This window comes from Loxodonta africana, chromosome 12 (genome assembly GCF_030014295.1).
Source record: "Loxodonta africana isolate mLoxAfr1 chromosome 12, mLoxAfr1.hap2, whole genome shotgun sequence".
NCBI lineage: Eukaryota > Metazoa > Chordata > Mammalia > Proboscidea > Elephantidae > Loxodonta > Loxodonta africana.
In genome coordinates this window covers 40,268,350-40,287,526 of record NC_087353.1, presented here as the reverse complement: position 1 = coordinate 40,287,526, position 19,177 = coordinate 40,268,350, and the positions used below count along the sequence as shown (strand labels likewise).

At 40.2% G+C, this 19,177-nt stretch overlaps 1 long non-coding RNA gene across 1 annotated transcript; it reads right to left on the bottom strand.

The window, feature by feature from the left end:
- Positions 1-1,074: 1,074 nt before the first annotated feature.
- LOC135232937 (uncharacterized) lies at positions 1,075-18,891 on the bottom strand. Its single transcript, XR_010323562.1, has 3 exons — positions 17,935-18,891; positions 15,288-15,395; positions 1,075-1,335 (listed from the first exon to the last, which is right to left on the bottom strand). It is a non-coding gene; the product is annotated as an uncharacterized LOC135232937 (long non-coding RNA).
- Positions 18,892-19,177: the final 286 nt, after the last annotated feature.

The following is a 19,177-nucleotide window of genomic DNA, read 5'->3' as shown; positions in this document are numbered from 1 at the left end:
TCCCTTTAAAATTTAGCCCAGCTCTCCAAGAAAGGACTGGTCCATTTCTCTTCCTTGTTCACGTGACATTTTGAACACACATTGCCGTAGCATTTATGACAGTGTATTATAGCCATTTACTAATATACACCCCCATTATATCTGTTCATCTCTAGGACTAACATGGTGTCTGACTTACAACAGGCATCAGCAGGTAAGGCAAAATGGCCCTAGAGCTGTGTTATGGATTGAATTGTGTCCCCCAGAAAGATATGTTGAAGTCCTAATCCCTGGTACCTGTAAATGTAACCTTGTTTGGAAATAGGGTCTTTGAAGATATTATCAGCTAGCATGAGGTTATACTGGGGTAGGGTGGATCCTAATCCAATATGAGTGGTGTCCTTATAAAAAAAGAAGCAGACACACAAAGGGACACAGAGGGAAGACGGCCATGTGAAGACCAGAACAGAAATTTGGAGGGATGCATCTACAAATCCAGGAACGACAAGGATCACAGGCAGTCACCAGAAACTAGAAGAGAGGCATGGAACAGATTTTCCCTTAGAGCCCTCAGAAGGAATCAACATAGCTAACACCCTGATTTCAGACTCCTAGCCTCCAGAACTGTGAGACAATAAGTTTCTGTCCTTATGAGCCACCCAGTTTGTGGTACTTCTTATGACAGCCCTAGGAAACTAGTACAGGCCAAGAGGATGACATTTAAAGTCCAATAGCTGTGCAAGTTACTTTGCTTTTCTTCAGTGGTGGCAAAAACCAATAGTCAAAATTTCAGGAATTTTGCAAGTGGGTTATTAAACACAGCCATTATTAAAAGTTTAAGTATACATTCTGTATCCTACTTTGAAATGTGGCATCTGGGGTCTTAAATGCTAACAAGCGGCCATCTAAGATGCATCAATTGGTCTCAACCCACCTGGATCAAAGGAGAATGAAGAACACCAAGGTCACACGACGACTATGAGCCCAAGAGACAGAAAGGGCCACATGAACCAGAGACTTACATCATCCTGAGACCAGAAGAACTAGATGGTGTCCGGCCACAACCGATGACTGCCCTGACAGGGAGCACAACAGAGAACCCCTGAGGGAGCAGGAGATCAGTGGGATGCAGACCCCAAATTCTCATAAAAAGACCATACTTAATGGTCTGACTGAGACTAGAGGAATCCCGGCGGTCATGGTCCCCAAACCTTCTGTTGGCCCAGGACAGGAACCATTCCCGAAGACAACTCATCAGACATGGATTGGACTGGACAATGGGTTGGAGAGAGATGCTGACGAAGAGTGAGATACTTGTATCAGGTGGACACTTGAGACTGTGTTGGCATCTCCTGTCTGGAGGGGAGATAGGAGGGTAGAGAGGGTTAGAAACTGGCAAAATTGTCATGAAAGGAGAGACTGGAAGGGCTGACTCATTAGGGGGAGAGTAAGTGGGAGTATGGAGTAAGGTGTATATAAGCTTATATGTGACAGACTGACTTGACTTGTAAACGTTCACTTAAAGCTCAATAAAAATTATTTAAAAAAAAGTTTAAGGATAAAAAGTTGCAAATAAATTATGTTAAAACAGCTACAGTTAATACTTAAAATGTATTGCTTCCTCATTATTATATTACATTTTATTATTTTCTATGCTTTTTCAATTACTGATGTCTAAAATATCTGTAGGTGGGAAAACAGTATAATGGTGTGCTTCTCTATGTTTCTCCCCAACTCTGCATGTAGTGATGTCACACTGATAGTTTGAAATTGATGATGGTGGGAGTATTTACACCACAGAAATTGGAAAATGAATTAGGCTATGAATCAGGACTCCCCTTTCCCCCATCCCCACCAAGAGTGGCTGTAAAATGTTTATTAGCACATCACTGTCTCTCACTGTAAAATAGGAATAGAAATAGTACCCACTTCAGATTCATACTGGGTATGCAAGGACGGTTCAACATTAAAAAATCAATCAACACAATCCACCGTATAAACAAAACAAAAGAATCACATGATCATCTCAACTGACACAGAAAAGGCATTCAACAAAGTCCAACACCCATTCCTTATTAAAAAAAAAAAAAAAAAACTCTCAATAAAATAGGTATAGAAAATTCCTCAACAAAACCAACAGCCAACATCATTCTTAATGGAGAGAGGCTGAAAACATTTTCCCTGAGAACAGGAACAAGACAAGGATGTCCTTTATCACCACTCCTATTTAACATTATGCTGGAAGTCCTGGCTAAAACAATAAGGCAAGAAAAAGAAATAAATGGCATCCAAATTGGTAATGAAGAAGTTAAACTGTCCTTATTTGAGAATGAAATGATGCAATACATAGAAAACTCAATAGACTCTACAAGAAAACTACTGGAACTAATAGATTCAGCGGAGTAGCAGTACACAAGATAAACATACAAAAATCAGTTGGATTCCTATACACCAATAAAGAGAACTACAAAAAGGAAATCAGGAAAGCAATACCATTTATAATAGCCCCTAAAAAAAAAAAAACAAAAAACTTAGGATTAAATCTAACAAGGGATGTAAAAGACCTATACAAAGAAACATACAAAACACTACTGCAAGAAACCAAAAGACAGCTGCATAAATGGAAATACGTACTATGCTCATGGATAGGTAGACTCAACACTATGAAAGTGTCAATTTTACCCAAAGTAATCTACAGATACAGTGCAATCCTGAGCCAAATACCAACAGCATTCTTTAACGAGATGGAAAAACTAATCATTGAATTTATATGGAAAGGGAAGAGGCCCCAGATAAGTAAAGCACTATTGAAGAAGAAGAATAAAGTAGGAGGACTTGCATTACTTGACCTCAGAACCTACTGTATGGCTACGATAGTCAAAACAGCCTGATACTGGTACAATGATAGACACATTGACCAATGGAACAGAACTAAGAATCCAGACATAAATCCATCCACTTACAGTCACCTGATCTTCAACAAAAGCCCAAAGTCTATTAAATGGGTGGCATGGATTGAATTGTGTCCCCCAAAAATCTGTGTCAACTTGGTTAAGCCTTGATTCTCAGTTTTGTGCAGTTGTCCTCCATTTTGTGATTGATGTAATTTTCCTATGTGCTGTAAATCCTAATCTCTGCCTGTGGTTAATGAGGCAAGAGTAGATTATGCTAAAAAGATTAGGGTGGGATGTAACACCCTTACTCAGGTCACATCCCTGATCCAATGTAAAGGGAGTTTCCCTGGGGTGTGGCCTGCATCACCTTTTATCTTATAAGAGATAAAAGGAAAGGGAAGCAAGCAGAGAGTTGAGAACCTCATACTACTAAGAATGCATCACCGGAAGCAGAGTGAGTGCTTCAGACCTGAGATTCCTACACAGAGAAGCTCCTAGTCCAGGAGAAGATTGATGACAAGGATGTTCCTCCAGAGCTGACAAAGAGAGAAAGCTCTCCCCTGAAGCTGGTGCCCTGAATTCAGACTTCTAGCCTACTAGACTGTAAGAGAATAAATTTCTGTTTGTCAAAGCCATCTCACTTGTGGTATTTCTGTTATAGCAGCACTAGATAACCAAGACAATGGGGGAAAAGACAGTCTTTTAACAAATGGTACTGGAAAAACTCGTCCATCTGCAAAAATATGAGACAAGACCCATACCTCACAACATACACAAGAACTAATTCGAAATGTATCAAAGACCTAAATATAAAGCCAAAAGCTATAAAGATCATACAAGAAAAAATAGGGTCAATGCTAGAGGTTCTAATACATAGCATAATCAGTATACAAACCATAACTAACAACACACAAATGCCAAAAGATAAGCTAGATTACTGGGGTCTTCTAAAAGTTAAACACTTACACTCATCAAAAGACTTCACCAAAAGAGTAAAAATACAGCCTACAGACTGGGAAAAATTTTTTGGCTATGACGAATAATGCAAAGGTCTAATCTCTAGAAGCTACAGGAAAATCCAATACCTCTAAAACAAAAAGACAAATAATCCCATTAAAAAATGGGCAAAGGTTATGAACAGACACTACACCAAAGAAGACATTCAGGAGACTAATAGACACATGAGGAAATGCTCGTGATCACGAGCCATTACAGAAATGTAAATCAAAACTACAATGAAATAGCATCCCACCCCGATATTAATGGCACGATTAAAAAAAAACAGAATATAACAAATGTTGGAGAGGCTGTAGGGAGACTGGAACACTTATGCACTGCTGATAGGAATGCAAATTCTACAACCATTTTGGAAAACGACATGGCACTTCCTTAAAAAACTAGAAATAGAAATACCATATAATCCAGCAATCCCACTCCTAGGAATAAATCCTAGAGAAATAAGAGCGGTCACACGAATAGACATATGCACATGTATGTTCATTGCAGCATTATTCACAATGGCAAAAAGATGTAAACAACCTAAGTGCCCAACAACAGATAAATGGATAAACAAACTGCAGTACATACACACAATGAGATACTACACAACGATGAAGAACAATGATGAATCTTGGAAACATCTCACAACATGCATGAATCTGGCAGGCATTATGCTGAGTGATATAGGTCAATCACAAGAGGACAAATATTCTGAGACTGCTATTATAAAAACTCATGAAAAGGTTTACACACAAAAAGAAACAATCTTTGATGGTTATGAGGGAGGTGAAGGGTGAGGCAAGAAGAACACTAAATAGGCAATAGATAAGTGGTAACCTTGGTGAAGGGTAGGACAGTACACAATATTGGGGAAGCCAGCACTACTTGACCAAGGCAAGGTCATGGAAGCTTCATAGAAAGATTAGTTCGAAGGACTAATGGACCACAACTACCACAGCCTCCACCAGACTGAGTCCAGCACAACTAGATGGTGCCTGGCTACTGCCACTGACTGCTCTGACAGGGATCGCAAAAGAACAAAACTCTAACACACACACGCACACACAAAGATCAGATTTACTGGTCCTACAGAGCCTGGATAAACCCCGAGAATATGGCCCCCGGACACCCTTTTAACTCAGTACTGAAGTCACTCCTGAGGTTCACCCTTCAGCCAAAGATTAGACAGGCCCATAAAACAAAATGAGACTAAACGGGCACACCAACCCAGGGGCAAGGACGAGAAGGCAGGAGGGAACAGGAAAGCTGATAATGGGGAACCTAAGGTTGAGAAGGGAAAAGCGTTGACATGTCTTGGGGCTGGCAAAGAATGTCACAAAACAATATGTGTATTAACTGTTTAATGAGAAACTAATTTGCGCTGTAAACCTTCATCTAAAGCACAATTTTTTTTAAAAAGTACTTCAGGTAGGATGTATATAAAACACTTTGTACAGTATCAGGTACTCATTTTAATAAGCGGTAGCCACAAATACCATTATTTGTATTTCTTTCTTACTTCCGGACTGGGCAGCTGAGGACAAATGTATTGTCATTAGGCATTTCAAAGGCAAATCTACACAGAATGCTACACGCCCTTTAGAAATGATACTTAGGAAAGAACCGCAATGACAGGAAATTCTCATGCTACAGCATTATGTGAAAATTCAGGAAACAAAATTATATACAACATTTCACGAATGAAGAATAAAAAAGGAACAATCAAAAGCAGCAAGCTGTAATGTTAAAGTGTGTCTGGGTCAGGGAATAACTGATGCTGCTTTTCTGCTTCCGTATACTTTTCAACATTTTTTATGTTGAAATAAAGAGAATAAAATAAAGTTAGTTCAAACTTTAGAGTCTGTGGGTGGTGCAAAGAGTTAATGACCTCAGCTGCTAACCAAAAGGTTGATGGTTCGAGTTCACCCAGAGGTCCCTAGGAAAAAAGGTCTGGCAATTTACTTCTAAAAAATCAGTCATTAAAAGCCCTATGGAGAAGGAGGCGAAGCCAAGATGGCAGAATAGACAGACGCTTCCGGCGAGCCCTCTTCACAACAAAGACCCGAAAAAATAAGTGAAACAAGTATATTTACGAGAAGCTGGGAGCCCTGAGCTTCAAAGGCAAGCTTAGAAAACGAACTGAGGGGCAGGGGGAGGAAGAGACGGTTCAGAAGTGGAGAGGAGTTACCGGACCTAAATCGCGGGGAGCCCTCAGGCACCATTCCCGGAGCGGCAGCAGCGGCGGGCTGGTACTAGTGTTGGGCTGCACTTTCCTCAGGGAGAAGCAGCCAGCCACACAGCCCACTCACACCTCTGGAACCTGAGGAGGACGGCGCTCCGAAAAAAAGCTAAGTACTCGCGTATATTTTACCGCACCCCCCCCACCCCCAACCCAGCTTCAGTGGCTGAACTCCTGGGCCTAAGATAGACCTTGGTGAGCACCTAGAGCCACCCTCCAGGCCTTAGGGAAGGAAAAAATTTGCAACTAGGGGGAAAAGATAATTTGCTAGCTCCATTAATCGGGGAAGCTCAGGACAGAAGCGGCTCCTGTCCAGGCATAAATGGTCCATGGACCTTGAGCATCTTTCCGTTCTGCATGTACTTGTGTGGGCCTATTTTGGGAGAATAGGCCCTTGTTGGCAGACTCCAACTGTTTCAGCTGTGAGGTGGAGAGGTGGGTGTTTGATGTTTGACGTTGCTTCACCTATTAAACAAAGTCCTTATGTACCCACATCAGGGACCTAACGACTCGTAGCTCCACTCAGGTCACCCAGCCACCTGCGACAGGGGTCCAAGGATAACTGGTACCTCCCAGTCCTTGCAACCAAAAACTTTGGGTGCCCACGGTCCATCTGCAGAACCCACCCACCTGCACGCTCTAGGGAACAGGGATGCGCTTTCCTCAGAGACACTCAGGGGTCGGCTCTCAGCCCCCTGACTTGTTCAGAGCATGACCTTCTGCTGCAATCCGATACCGGTATATACGCCAATCACCCCTGCCCCTCTAAGACTGTAGGACAGAGCCTGTACCACACACTTGATGATCAGCTACCTGAAAATCTGAGCTGAATTCATACAAGAAAAGAGAATGGACTCCTAGACTGATATACCTGAAAACAGCTGTAGACATCTGGGGACAGGGCATCAGAGCTCCAAAGGAGAAAATAATCAAGCTAGCTCTCTCAAGCAACCCATCTGGGTATATCAAAACAAAACAAAGCCAGAAGCTATGAAACAGTAAATAAGCATAAACTATTATATTTTTTTAATACAATAACTTATAGATGGCTCAGAGACAACAGTCAATATCAAGTCACATAAAGAAACAGACCATGATCACCTCAACAGCCTCTTAAAACAAAGAATTCAGGGATCTTCTAGATGAAAGTGCATTCCTGGAATTACCAGAGCCAGAATACAAAAGATTAATATACAGAACCCTTCAAGACATCAGGAAAGAAATGAGGCAATACACAGAACAAGCCAAGGAACACACAGATAAAGCAATTGAAGAAATTGGAAAGATTATTCAGGAACTTAATGGAAAGTTTAATACACTGGAAAAATCCATAGACGGACAGCAATCGAAATTCAGAAGACTAACAATAAAATTACAGAATTAGACAACTCAATAGAAAGTCAGAGGAGCAGAATTGTGCAAGTAGAAGCCAGAATTTCTGAACTTGAAGATAAATCACTTGGCACTAATATATTTGAACAAAAACCAGATAAAAGAATTTAAAAAAATGAAGAAACCTTAAGAACCACGTGAGACTCTATCAAGAGAAATAACCTACGAGTTATTGGAGTACCAGAACGGGAGGGTTAACAGAAAATACACAGCAAATTGTTGAAGATTTGTTGGCAGAAAACTTCCCTGATATTGTGAAAGATGAGACGATATCTATCCAAGATGCTCATCGAACTCCACATAAGGTAGATGTTAAAAGAAAGTCACCAAGACATATTACAATCAAACTTGCCGAAACCAAAGATAAAGAGAGAATTATAAGAGCAGCGAGGAATAAACAAAAAGTCACCTACAAAGGAGAGCCAGTAAGAATAAGCTCAGACTACTCGGCAGAAACCATGCAGGCAAGAAGGCAATAGGATGACATATTTTAAAAATTGAAGGAAAAAAATTGCCTGCCAAGAATCATATATCCAGCAAAACTGTCTCTTAAATATGAAGGTGAAATTAAGACATTTCCAGATAAACACAAGTTTAGGGAATTCGTAAAAACCAAACCAAAACTACAAGAAATACTAAAGGGAGTTCTTTGGTTAGAAAATCAATAATATCAGGTATCAACCCAAGACTAGAACACTAGGCAGAGCAACCAGAAGTCAACCCAGACAGGGAAATCCAAAAAAACAAAGGAAGATTACAAAAGAAAAAGAAAAAAAAAAAAGCTCAAAACAGGGTAACAGTGATGTTATTGTATAAAAGAAGACAACATTAAAATAATAAAGAGGGACTAAGAAATGTAATCATGCACCTTCCATATGGAGAGGAAGATATGGCAATACAAAGAAATAAAAGTTAGGTTTAAATTTAGAAAAATAGGGGTAAATAATAAGGTAACCACAAAGGAGACAAACTATCCTACTCATCAAAATAGAGACTCAGCAGAAACAAAATCAACAACAACAAATATGAGGAAAGGACAATATATAAAGATAATCTACTCAGCACATAAAATTAAGTGGGAAAAAGAAACTGTCAACAACACACAAAAAAAGACATCAAAATGATAGCACTAAATTCATACTTATCCATAATTACGCTGAATGTAAATGGATTAAGTGCACCAATAAAGAGACAGAGAGTGGCGGAATGGATTAAAAAACAAGATCCATCTATATGCTGCCTACAAGAGACACACCTTAGACTTAGAGACACAAACAAAAACTCAAAGGATGGAAAAAAATATATCAAGCAAACAACAATCAAAAAAGAGCAGGAGTGGCAATATTAATTTCTGACAAAATAGACTTTAAAATTTAATCCATCATAAAGGATAGGGAAGGACACAATATAATGACTAAAGGGACAATACACCAAGAAGATATAACCATATTAAATATTTATGCACCCAATGACAGGGCTGCAAGATACATAAAACAAACTCTATCAGCATTGAAAAGTGAGATAGCTCCACAATAATAGTAGGAGATTTCAACACACCACTTGCAGTGAAGGACAGGACATTCAGAAAGAAGCTCAATAAAGACATGGAAGATCTAAATGCCACAATCAACCAACTTGACCTCATAGACATATACAGAACACTCCACCCAACAGCAGCCAAGTACACTTTCTTTTCAAGTGCACATGGAACATTCTCTAGAATAGACCACATATTAGGTCATAAAGCAAGCTTAAGCAGAATTCAAAACATTGAAATATTACAAAACATCTTCTCTGACCATAAGGCCATAAAAGTGGAAATCAATAACAGGAAAAGCAGGGAAAAGAAATCAAACACTTGGAAACTGAATAATACCCTGCTCAAAAAAAGACTGGATTATAGAAGACATTAAGGATGGAATAAAGAAATTCATAGAATCCAGTGAGAATGAAAACACTTCCTATCAAAACCTTTGGGACACAGCAAAAGTGGTGCTCAGAGGCCAACAATTTATATCAATAAATGCACACATACAAAAAGAAGAAAGGGCCAAAATCAAAGAATTATCCCTACAACTTGAACAAATAGAAAGAGAGCAACAAAAGAAACCCACAGGCACCAAAAGAAAACAAACAATAAAAATTATAGCAGAACTAAATGAAATAGAAAACAGAAAAACAATTGAAAGAATTAACAAGAACAAAAGCTGGTTCTTTGAAAAAAATCAACAAAATTGATAAACCACTGGCCAAACTGACAAAAGAAAAGCAGGACAGGAAGCAAATAACCGGAATAAGAAATGAGATGGGTGATATTACAACAGACCCCAACTGAAATTAAAAGAATCATATTGGATTACTATCAAAAATTGTACTCTAACAAATTTGAAAACCTAGAAGAAACGGATGAATTCCTAGAAACACACTACCTACCTAAACTAACACAAACAGAGGTAGAACAACTAAACAGACCCATAAGAAAAGAAGAGATTGAAAAGGTAATCAAAAAACTCCCAACAAAATAAAGCCCTGGCCCTGATGGCTTCACTGCAGAGTTCTACCAAACTTTCAGAGGAGAGTTAACACCACTACTACTAAAGGTATTTCAGGGAATAGAAAAGGACGGAATACTACCAAATTCATTCTATGAAGCCACCATATCTGTGATACCAAAACCAGGTAAAGACACCACAAGAAAAGAAAATTACAGACTTATATCCCTCACGAACTTAGACGCAAAAATCCTCAACAAAATTCTAGCCAATAGAATTCAACAATCTATCAAAGAAATAATTCACCATGACCAAATGGGATTCATACCAGGTATGCAGGAATGCATCAACATTAGAAAAACAATTAATGTAATCCACCACATAAATAAAAGACAAGAATCACATAATTTTATCAATTGATGCAGAAAAGGCATTTGACAAAGTTCAACAAGAATTCATGATAAAAACTCTCAGCAAAATAGGAATAGAAGGAAAATTCCTCAAAGTGACAAAGGGCATTTATACAAAGCCAATAGCCAACATCATCCTAAATGGAGAGAATCTGAAAGCATTTCCCCTGAGATCTGGAGCCAGACAAGGATGCCCTTTATCACCACTCTTATTCAACATTGTGCTGGAGGTCCTAGCCAGAGCAATTAGGCTAGATAAAGTAAAAAGGGCAACCAGATTGGCAAGGAAGAAGTAAAATTATCTCTAATTGCAGATGACATGATCGTATACCCAGAAAACCCTAAGGAATCCTCAAGAAATACTGCAGAGTATCGGGATACAAGATAAACACACAAAAATCAGTTGGATTCCTCTACACCAACATAAAGAACATTGAAGAGGAAATCACCAAATCAATGCCGTTTACAATAGCCCCCAAGAAGATAAAATACTTAGGAATAAATATTACCAGAGATGTAAAAGACTTATACAAAGAAAACTACAATACATTTCTGCAAGAAACCAAAAGAGACTTAAATAAGTGGAAAAACATACCTTGCTCATGGATAGGAAGACGTAACATTATATAAATGTCTATTCTATCAAAAGCGATCTAGACATTTAATCCAATTCGGATGCAAATGCCAACGACATTCTTTAATGAGATGGAGAAACAAATCACCAACTTCATGTGGAAAGGAAAGAGGCCCTGGATAAGTGAGGCATTACTGAAAAAGAAGAACAAAGTGGGAGGCCTTACTCTACCTGATTTTAGAAACTATTATACTGCCACAGTAGTCAAAACAGCCTGGTACTGGTACAACAACAGATACATAGACCAATGGAATAGAATTGAGAATCCAGACACAAATCCATCCACATATGAGCAGCTGATATGTGACAAAGGCCCCAAAACAGTTAAATGGGGAAAAGACAGTCTTTTTAACAAATGGTGCTGGCATAACTGGATATACATCTGCAAAAAAATGAAACAAGACCCATACCTCACTCCATGCACAAAAACAAGCTTGAAATGGATCAAAGACCTAAATATAAAATCTAAAATGATAAAGATCATGGAAGAAAAAATAGGGACAATGTTAGGAGCCCTAATAAATGGCACAAACAGCATACAAAACATTAAGAATGCAGAAGAAAAACTAGATAACTAGGAGCTCCTAAAAATCAAATACCTATGCTCATCCAAAGACTTCACCAAAAGAGTAAAAAGATTACCTACAGACTGGGAAAAAGTTTTTAGCTATGACATTTCTGATCAGCGCCTGATCTCTAAAACCTACACGATACTGCAAAACCTCAACTGCAAAAAGACAAATAACCCAATTAAAAACTGGGCAAAAGATATGAACAGACACTTCACTAAAGAAGACATTCAGGCAGCTAAGAGATACATGAGGAAATGCTCGCGATCATTAGCCATTAGAGAAATGTAAATCAAAACTACAGTGAGATTCCATCTCACTGCAGCAAGGCTGGCATCCATTCAAAAAACACAAAATAATAAATGTTGGAGAGGCTGTGGAGAGATTGGAACCCTTATACACTGCTAGTGGGAATGTAAAATGGTGCAACCACTTTGGAAATCGATTTGGCGCTTCCTTCAAAAGCTAGAAATAGAACTACCATATGATCCAGCAATCCCACTCCTTGGAATATATCCTAGAGAAACAAGAGTCTTTACACGAACAAATATATGCACACCCATGTTTATTGCAGCACTGTTTACAATAGCAAAAAGATGGAAGCAACCAAGGTGCCCATCAACGGATAAACGGACAAATAAATTATGGTATATTCATACAATTGAATATTACGCATCGATAAAGAACAATGATGAATCTGTGGAACATTTCGTAAGATGGAGGAACCTGGAAGGCATTTTGCTGAGTGAAATTAGTCAGTTGCAAAAGGACAAATATTGTATAAGACCACTATTATAAGAACTTGAGAAATAGTTTAAACTGAGAAGAAAACACTTTTGTGGTTACGAGAGGGGAGAAGGAGGGAGAGTGGGAGGGGGTATTCACTAATTAGTAGATAAAAACTACTTTAGGTGAAGGGAAAGACAACACACAATACAGGGGAGGTCAGCACAACGGGACTAACCCAAAAGCAAAGAAGTTTCCTGAATAAACTGAATGCTTTGAAGACCAGCATAGCAGGAGCAGGGGTTTGGGGGCCATGGTTTCAGGGGACATCTAAGTCAATTGGCATAATAAAATCCATTAGGAAAACATTCTGCATCCCACTTTGAAGAGTGGTGTCTGGGGTCTTAAATGCTAGCAAGCGGCCATGTAAGATGGATCAATGAGTCTCAACCCACCTGGATCAAAGGAGAATGAAGAACACCAAGGACACAAGGTAATTACGAGCCCAAGAGACAGAAAGGGCCACATGAACCAGAGACTACATCATCCTGAGACCAGAAGAACTAGATGGTGCCCAGCTACAACCGATGACTGCCCTGACAGGGAACACAACAGAGAACCCCTGAGGGAGCAGGAGAGCAGTGGGATGCGGACCCCAAATTCTCATAAAAACACCAGACTTAATGGTCTGACTGAGACTAGGAGGACCCCGATGGTCATGGCCCCCAGACCTTCTGTTGGCCCAGGACAGGAACCATTCCCGAAGCCAACTCTTCAGACATGGATTGGACTGGACAATGGGTTGGAGAGGGATGCTGGCGAGGAGTGAGCATCTTGGATCAGGTGGACACTTGAGACTATGTTGGCATCTCCTGCCTGGAGGGGAGATGAGAGGGTGGAGGGGGTTAGAAGTTGGCATAATGGATACGAAAGAGAGAGTGGAGGGAGAGAGCGGGCTGTCTCATTAGGGGGAGAGTAATTGGGAGTATGTAGCAAGGTGCATATAAGGTTTTGTATGAGAGACTGACTTGATTTGTAAACTTTCACTTAAAGCACAATAAAAATTATTAAAAAAAAAAAAACCCGTATGGAGCACAGTTCTACTCTGACACACATGGGGTTGCCATGAGTTAAAGTCCACTCCACAGCAGCTGGTTACTTGTTAGCTGAAGTTTTTAAAATGAGAGAATAGGGCTCAATGGTATCAGAAGCCCTGCCCAACTCTAACATTTTGATATTTGAATATTCTCTAAGCAGAGCTCTCACTGCCCACCAGAGGGAGCCACTAGGCCTCACAGCAAAGCTGGTCCCCCCTGGGGTGAAGGCCCATGGGACCCAGGCCCTGGGAGAGAGGAGGTCAAGATGAGGGTTTGTGGAGATAGTGGGTCCTCTCCAGCAGGGCACAGCAAGCTTGCCTCCTCATGGGGTAGGGACCTGCCAGGAGCACACGCCTGGGCAACCACAAAGACTAATACCCTGGCTCTCGTTCAGTGTAAATTTCTTTGATAGAAAAATTCTTTTGTTACCATTTTTGTTTCAAATTTAGGTACTTATCACTTGCACTAAACATAAATAACCTTTTGATTTATTTGGAGTTGTCTCTCATTTCATTCAGGTCAGGCCAGCTTCTTTCTCTAAAGAAGCAAAACCAGTGAAACGCATATATATATCTATATAGAGAGAGATTTGTACCAAGGAAATGCCTCACATGGTTGTAGATGCTAGAAAGTCCCAAGTCCACAGGTCAGGCTGGAGGGGCTCCTGAGTCACATAGCTGCAGAGGCTGACAAACCCAAGAACAGCAGGTCCGATGGCAGGCCTCTGGCTCACAGGCTGTGGAGGCCGACAAATCCTAAGATGAGCAGGTAAGCTGCTAGCTCAAGTCCCAAGTACCGAAGGCCAGATGACCAGCCAGATGCAGGACCCAGAGCACGTAAAAAAAGCCAGCAAGCTTAGCCAGAAAGTCCACATGTATTTGATGCCGGTCACACCTCCAAAGAAATTTCCTTTCAATTGATTGGCTGCTGATAGCAGATCTCATCCTGGAGGTGATTGCATTATACCTGACCTCATTATGGAAGTGATTACATCATTACATAGCTGCCAAACCACATCGTAACTGCCAAACCTTAAGCACATATGCATGTGTAACAGAAATAGGGACCAGTTATGTAAAGAGTAAGGTTCCTGGATGCCACAAGCAGTTAAGCATTTGACTACTGGCCGAAAGTTTGGTGGTTTGAACCCACCCAGATGCTCTTCAGAAGACAAGCCTGGCGATCTGCTTCTGAAAGCTCGCAGCCTTGAAAACCCTGTGGAGCACAGTTCTGCTCTGCACACATAGAGTCACCATGAGTCAGAATCAACCGGACAGCAACTAACAACTATGTAACAAGCTGCACGTGGACATCTACGGTCCATGGTCCTTATTCATTCCAGTGGTATTTTAGTGCTTTTATAGAAGATACCAAAACCCCAAAATCCACTACCGTCTAGTCGATTCTGGCTCATAGCAATCCTATAGGGCAGAGTAGAATTGCCCCCTAGGGTCCAAGGCTGTACATTTTACAGGAGCAGACTGCCACATCTTTCTTCTGCAGAGCAGCTAATGGCTTCAAACCAACGACCTTTTTGGTTAGCAGCCAAGCACTTTAACCACTGTGACTCTAGGGCTCCTATATAGGGGATGCCTGCTATTTATTTCCTTTGAACAATTTGACAATATATCTCAGCACCCTTAAAAATGTGTGTGTGTCATTCAAGAAGGGCTAGATTATGGTGGAGTTACAAACATCATCAAAATCACAATGGCTTAAATCAACATTTCATTTTTCACTTACACTACAGGCTCACCACAGGTCAGCGGGGCTTTCTGACCTAGGTAATCTTTACCCTTGGGCCCAGGCTGATGGAGTACTTATTAATCATGGCAGCAGAGGAAAGGAGCACATACGGGTTCTTAAAGCCTCCTCCTAGACACGGCACTCATTGCTTCAGTCGCATTTCAGCTAACTCCAACAGAGCAGGGAAGTTCAATTTGACCATGTGCCTGAAAGGAGAACTGGAAATATTGGTGAACAGCATTAATAACTACTGCAATTTATTTTGCCTTTGGCCCCCAAAACCCTCAAGACCAGGAATTTATTTTGAGCATCCAATCATGACTTAGCTCAAGAATAAACTATATAACGTTGATAGCAATATTGTTTGTGATCACTGAAATTCAGAAAGAATTTAAGTGTTGACCGAGGGGAAAATGGTAGTGGTACATCCATTCAGTGGGATACTATGCAGCTATTAAAAGTGACAGCACAAAATAGTTTTTAGGGTCTAATGTAAAATGCATTGCACTGGGCAAATATCCTGCAAGGGACCTCTTTGAAGTATTGAAAGCCACTGATGTCACCTTGAAGACTAGGGTGCACCTGACCCAGGCCATGGTGTTTTCGGTCGTCTCATATGCATGTGAAAACTGGACAGTGAATAGGCAGGACTGAGGAAGAACTGACACCTTTAATTGTGGTGTTGGGGAGGAATGTTGAATGTACCATTGACTGCCAGGAAAACAAGCAGGCCTGTCTTGAAGGAAGTGCAGCCAGGGTGCTAGTTGGAGGCAAGGATGGTGTCATGTTTGGTGAAGTGGAGGGTCAGCGAAGGAGAAGAGGACCCTTGACGAGATGAATTGACTGCAACAATGGGCTCAAGCATAAAATGATTGTGAGGATGGCGCAGGACCAGGCAGTGTTTTGTTCTGTTGTACATAGGATCACTATGCGTGGGAACCGACTAAAGGGCACATAACAACAACAACAATGTGAAATGAGGAGCCCTGGTAATGCAGTGGTTGGGAGGTCGGCTGTTAACCAGGGGGTCAGTCATTTGGGTCCGCCAGCCGCACCTCGGAGACCCTGTGGGGCGATTCTGCTCTGCCCTATAGGGTCGCCGTGGGTTGGAATTTTCTTGACAGCATGTGTTTGGGGAATGTGAAATGAAAATGCAAGGCCCCTTAGACAAAAAGCAAGGAAATGGTACCATCAGGGTACTGAAATATAAAACTTTGTCCTTTAAAAATATTTTACTTATAAAATGTAACAGGGATGATAATGATACATGAGTAACAACACAAACTTATAAGATGCAACACCAATTATTTTTTTTGTCCCAATTTTGTATAATACAACAAATATATTTTACTAATATGGTATCTTGATTGATCAAAATTTTATCTGGCTTGATTTTCTGAAAATTTATTTATTTGTTATTTATGAAAATTTATTTATGAAAATTTTTCTGAAAAATATTTGTGCTGTTAGCAACTTCATTTTCAAAGAACATAATTGATGTAAGTGACGTCACTCAGTAAATGCAATATCACAAATAATTTCTGGCAATTTTTAATTTTGAGAAGAATCTTTCGGTTAATGCAACTACTGGAACTACAAGTACTTTGTAAACTGGCCACGTTGAGATAAATTTCTTATAAATTATTTTGCAGTGTAAATGTTAGTACATCTAGAGCTCACAATACTTATGGAACAATTTTTCTAAAAATATTTAACTCTTCATACAAGTCAGTTTCATGCAACTGAATTTGATTGTAAATGCAAATTTACGCAATGGTATTTTAATGCTTCCTCTGATATTTCTGATAACTTGTGCAGTCATTACAAGAAACTGACAGTGGCTTCATAACACATATACGATTAAAAAAGCCTGTTTATGCAAAAAAAAAAAAAAAAAAAGGCGACAGCACAAGCGATAAGCCTGGGTTAAGTCCTTACCTTGTAAAAGAATAATGACATGAAAATGTTTTCACAATACGTTAAGTAAAAAGAGCAAGTCAAAAAAAATATCATTTTTTTTATATGCATGAAGAATGAAGAAAAAAAGACGCCAAAATTTTATGTGGTTCTATCTTAGGAATGGCATTATGAGTCATTTTGATTTTCTTCTTTTGTTCATCTGTGTTTTATCATTTTCTGAAATGGACATGTGTCACTACATATTTTCATCCTTGATTAGGTCGAATGGAGTACCTGGAATGTCAAGTGTGAAATTATATCAACACCGCTTCTTCAGTGTTTCATGTAGGCATGACAACCAGCTGTCTCCTGGTACTACCCTCCCTTGTGTTGTTGTGCATCACGGAGTGCATTCTAACTCATAACAACCCTAAAGGACAGAGTAGAACTGCCCCCATTGGGTTTTCTTAGCTGTAAACTTTACCAGAGCAGAATGCCAGGCAGTTTGTGGGTGGATTTGAACTGCCAACCTTTAGCTTAGCAGCCAAGCACTTAGCCAGTTTTGCCCCCAGGACTCCTTTTTACCCTCCCTTAGGCCAATTGTATTCTGCCTTTGCCTTTCCTGATATTCCCCCAAGGCCTTAAAAATGTGTCTTTTTGCCTTAAGCTCCTTCAGGTTGGCTTCTGTTACATGCAGTCAGAGCCTTGCATTAAAGGGCAGGCTGCGATCTCTGACATAGAAAGAGTGGAGGGTTTGATAACAGACTCTGGAAAAGGGCCCTATAAGGTTGAAGCAAGGAGCCCTGATGGTGCAGTGGTCCAGCGCTGGTAACCAAAATGTCAGTGGTTTGAACTTACCAGACCTAGCGATCTGCTCCAGTAAAGGTTACAGCCTAGGAAGCTCTATGGGCAGTTCTGCTGTGTTCTATAGGGTCCCTGTTCGTCGGAATCCACTCAGCGGCACACAAAAACAACAAACATTAAAGCAATATAAGTCAAATCTGATTTTCCTTTAGAAACCATTTCATAAACAATAGCACAATACTCAAATTTATTATTTAGATTCCCCCAGCTTTGTTGAACTATAACTTACATATAGTAAAATGTACCCTTCTTAGGTGGAGAGTGTGATGAATTTGGGCAATTACGTACAGTTGTGTAACGGTGAAGAGTTAGGCAATCATCCTTCTAAGTTTCCCTGTGCCTCTTCGCAGTTGAGTCTTACCATATCCCACCCCCGACACCAGGCAACTGCTGGTCTGATTTCTTCACAGTAATTTTGTTGTTTCTAGAATTTCTATGAATGGACTCATACCGTGCATGGTCTTTTGTGTTTGGCTTCTTTCACTTTCAATCTCACTCTGTTGCACATTCAGACAGTCCTCATTTTGCACAGTTCTGGTGTGCACACACTTCGGTTACCACAGTGTATTTACAGGTTCACCTGTCAGATACCACGGTATATTAACTCTGAGTGATTGTATAAATGCCATTTGGAGCCCCTGTGATGCAGTAGTTAAGTGTTTGATTGCTAACCAAAAGATCAGCAGTCTGAATCCACCAGCCACTCCTTGGGAACCCTATGGGGCAGTTCTACTCTGGCCTATAGGGTTGCTAGGAGTCGGAATCAACTTGATGGCAATGGTTTTTCTGTTTGTTTTTTAATTGCATAAAAATACAAACTCCACTGCTAGTTGTTCAGTTCCCAAATCACTATGTAAATATCAGGTGCACATCATGATCAGTGACCCATCTCGTCACTTCTTTCAAAGCCTGTGGTGGTTGGTCACTGTGCATCTGCTACTCAGCCCCCACACAGACAGCAAAGTGCATAGTTGTATTGCCTCCTTGTCTCCCAATGGTAAATGTCTATGATATTTTACAAAAATGGATAACTCAAAGAGGGAATTGACAAATAAAGATGAAAATGTAGCAAAGAAATGAAAAGTGATAACACTGGAAATGAAAACCAAATGATCAAATAACTCCATCTAATGGACTTATGGAAACCCTGGTGGCGTAGTGGTTAAGTGCTACAGCTGCTAACCAAGAGGTTGGCAGTTCAAATCCACCAGGTGCTCCTTGGAAACTCTGTGGGGCA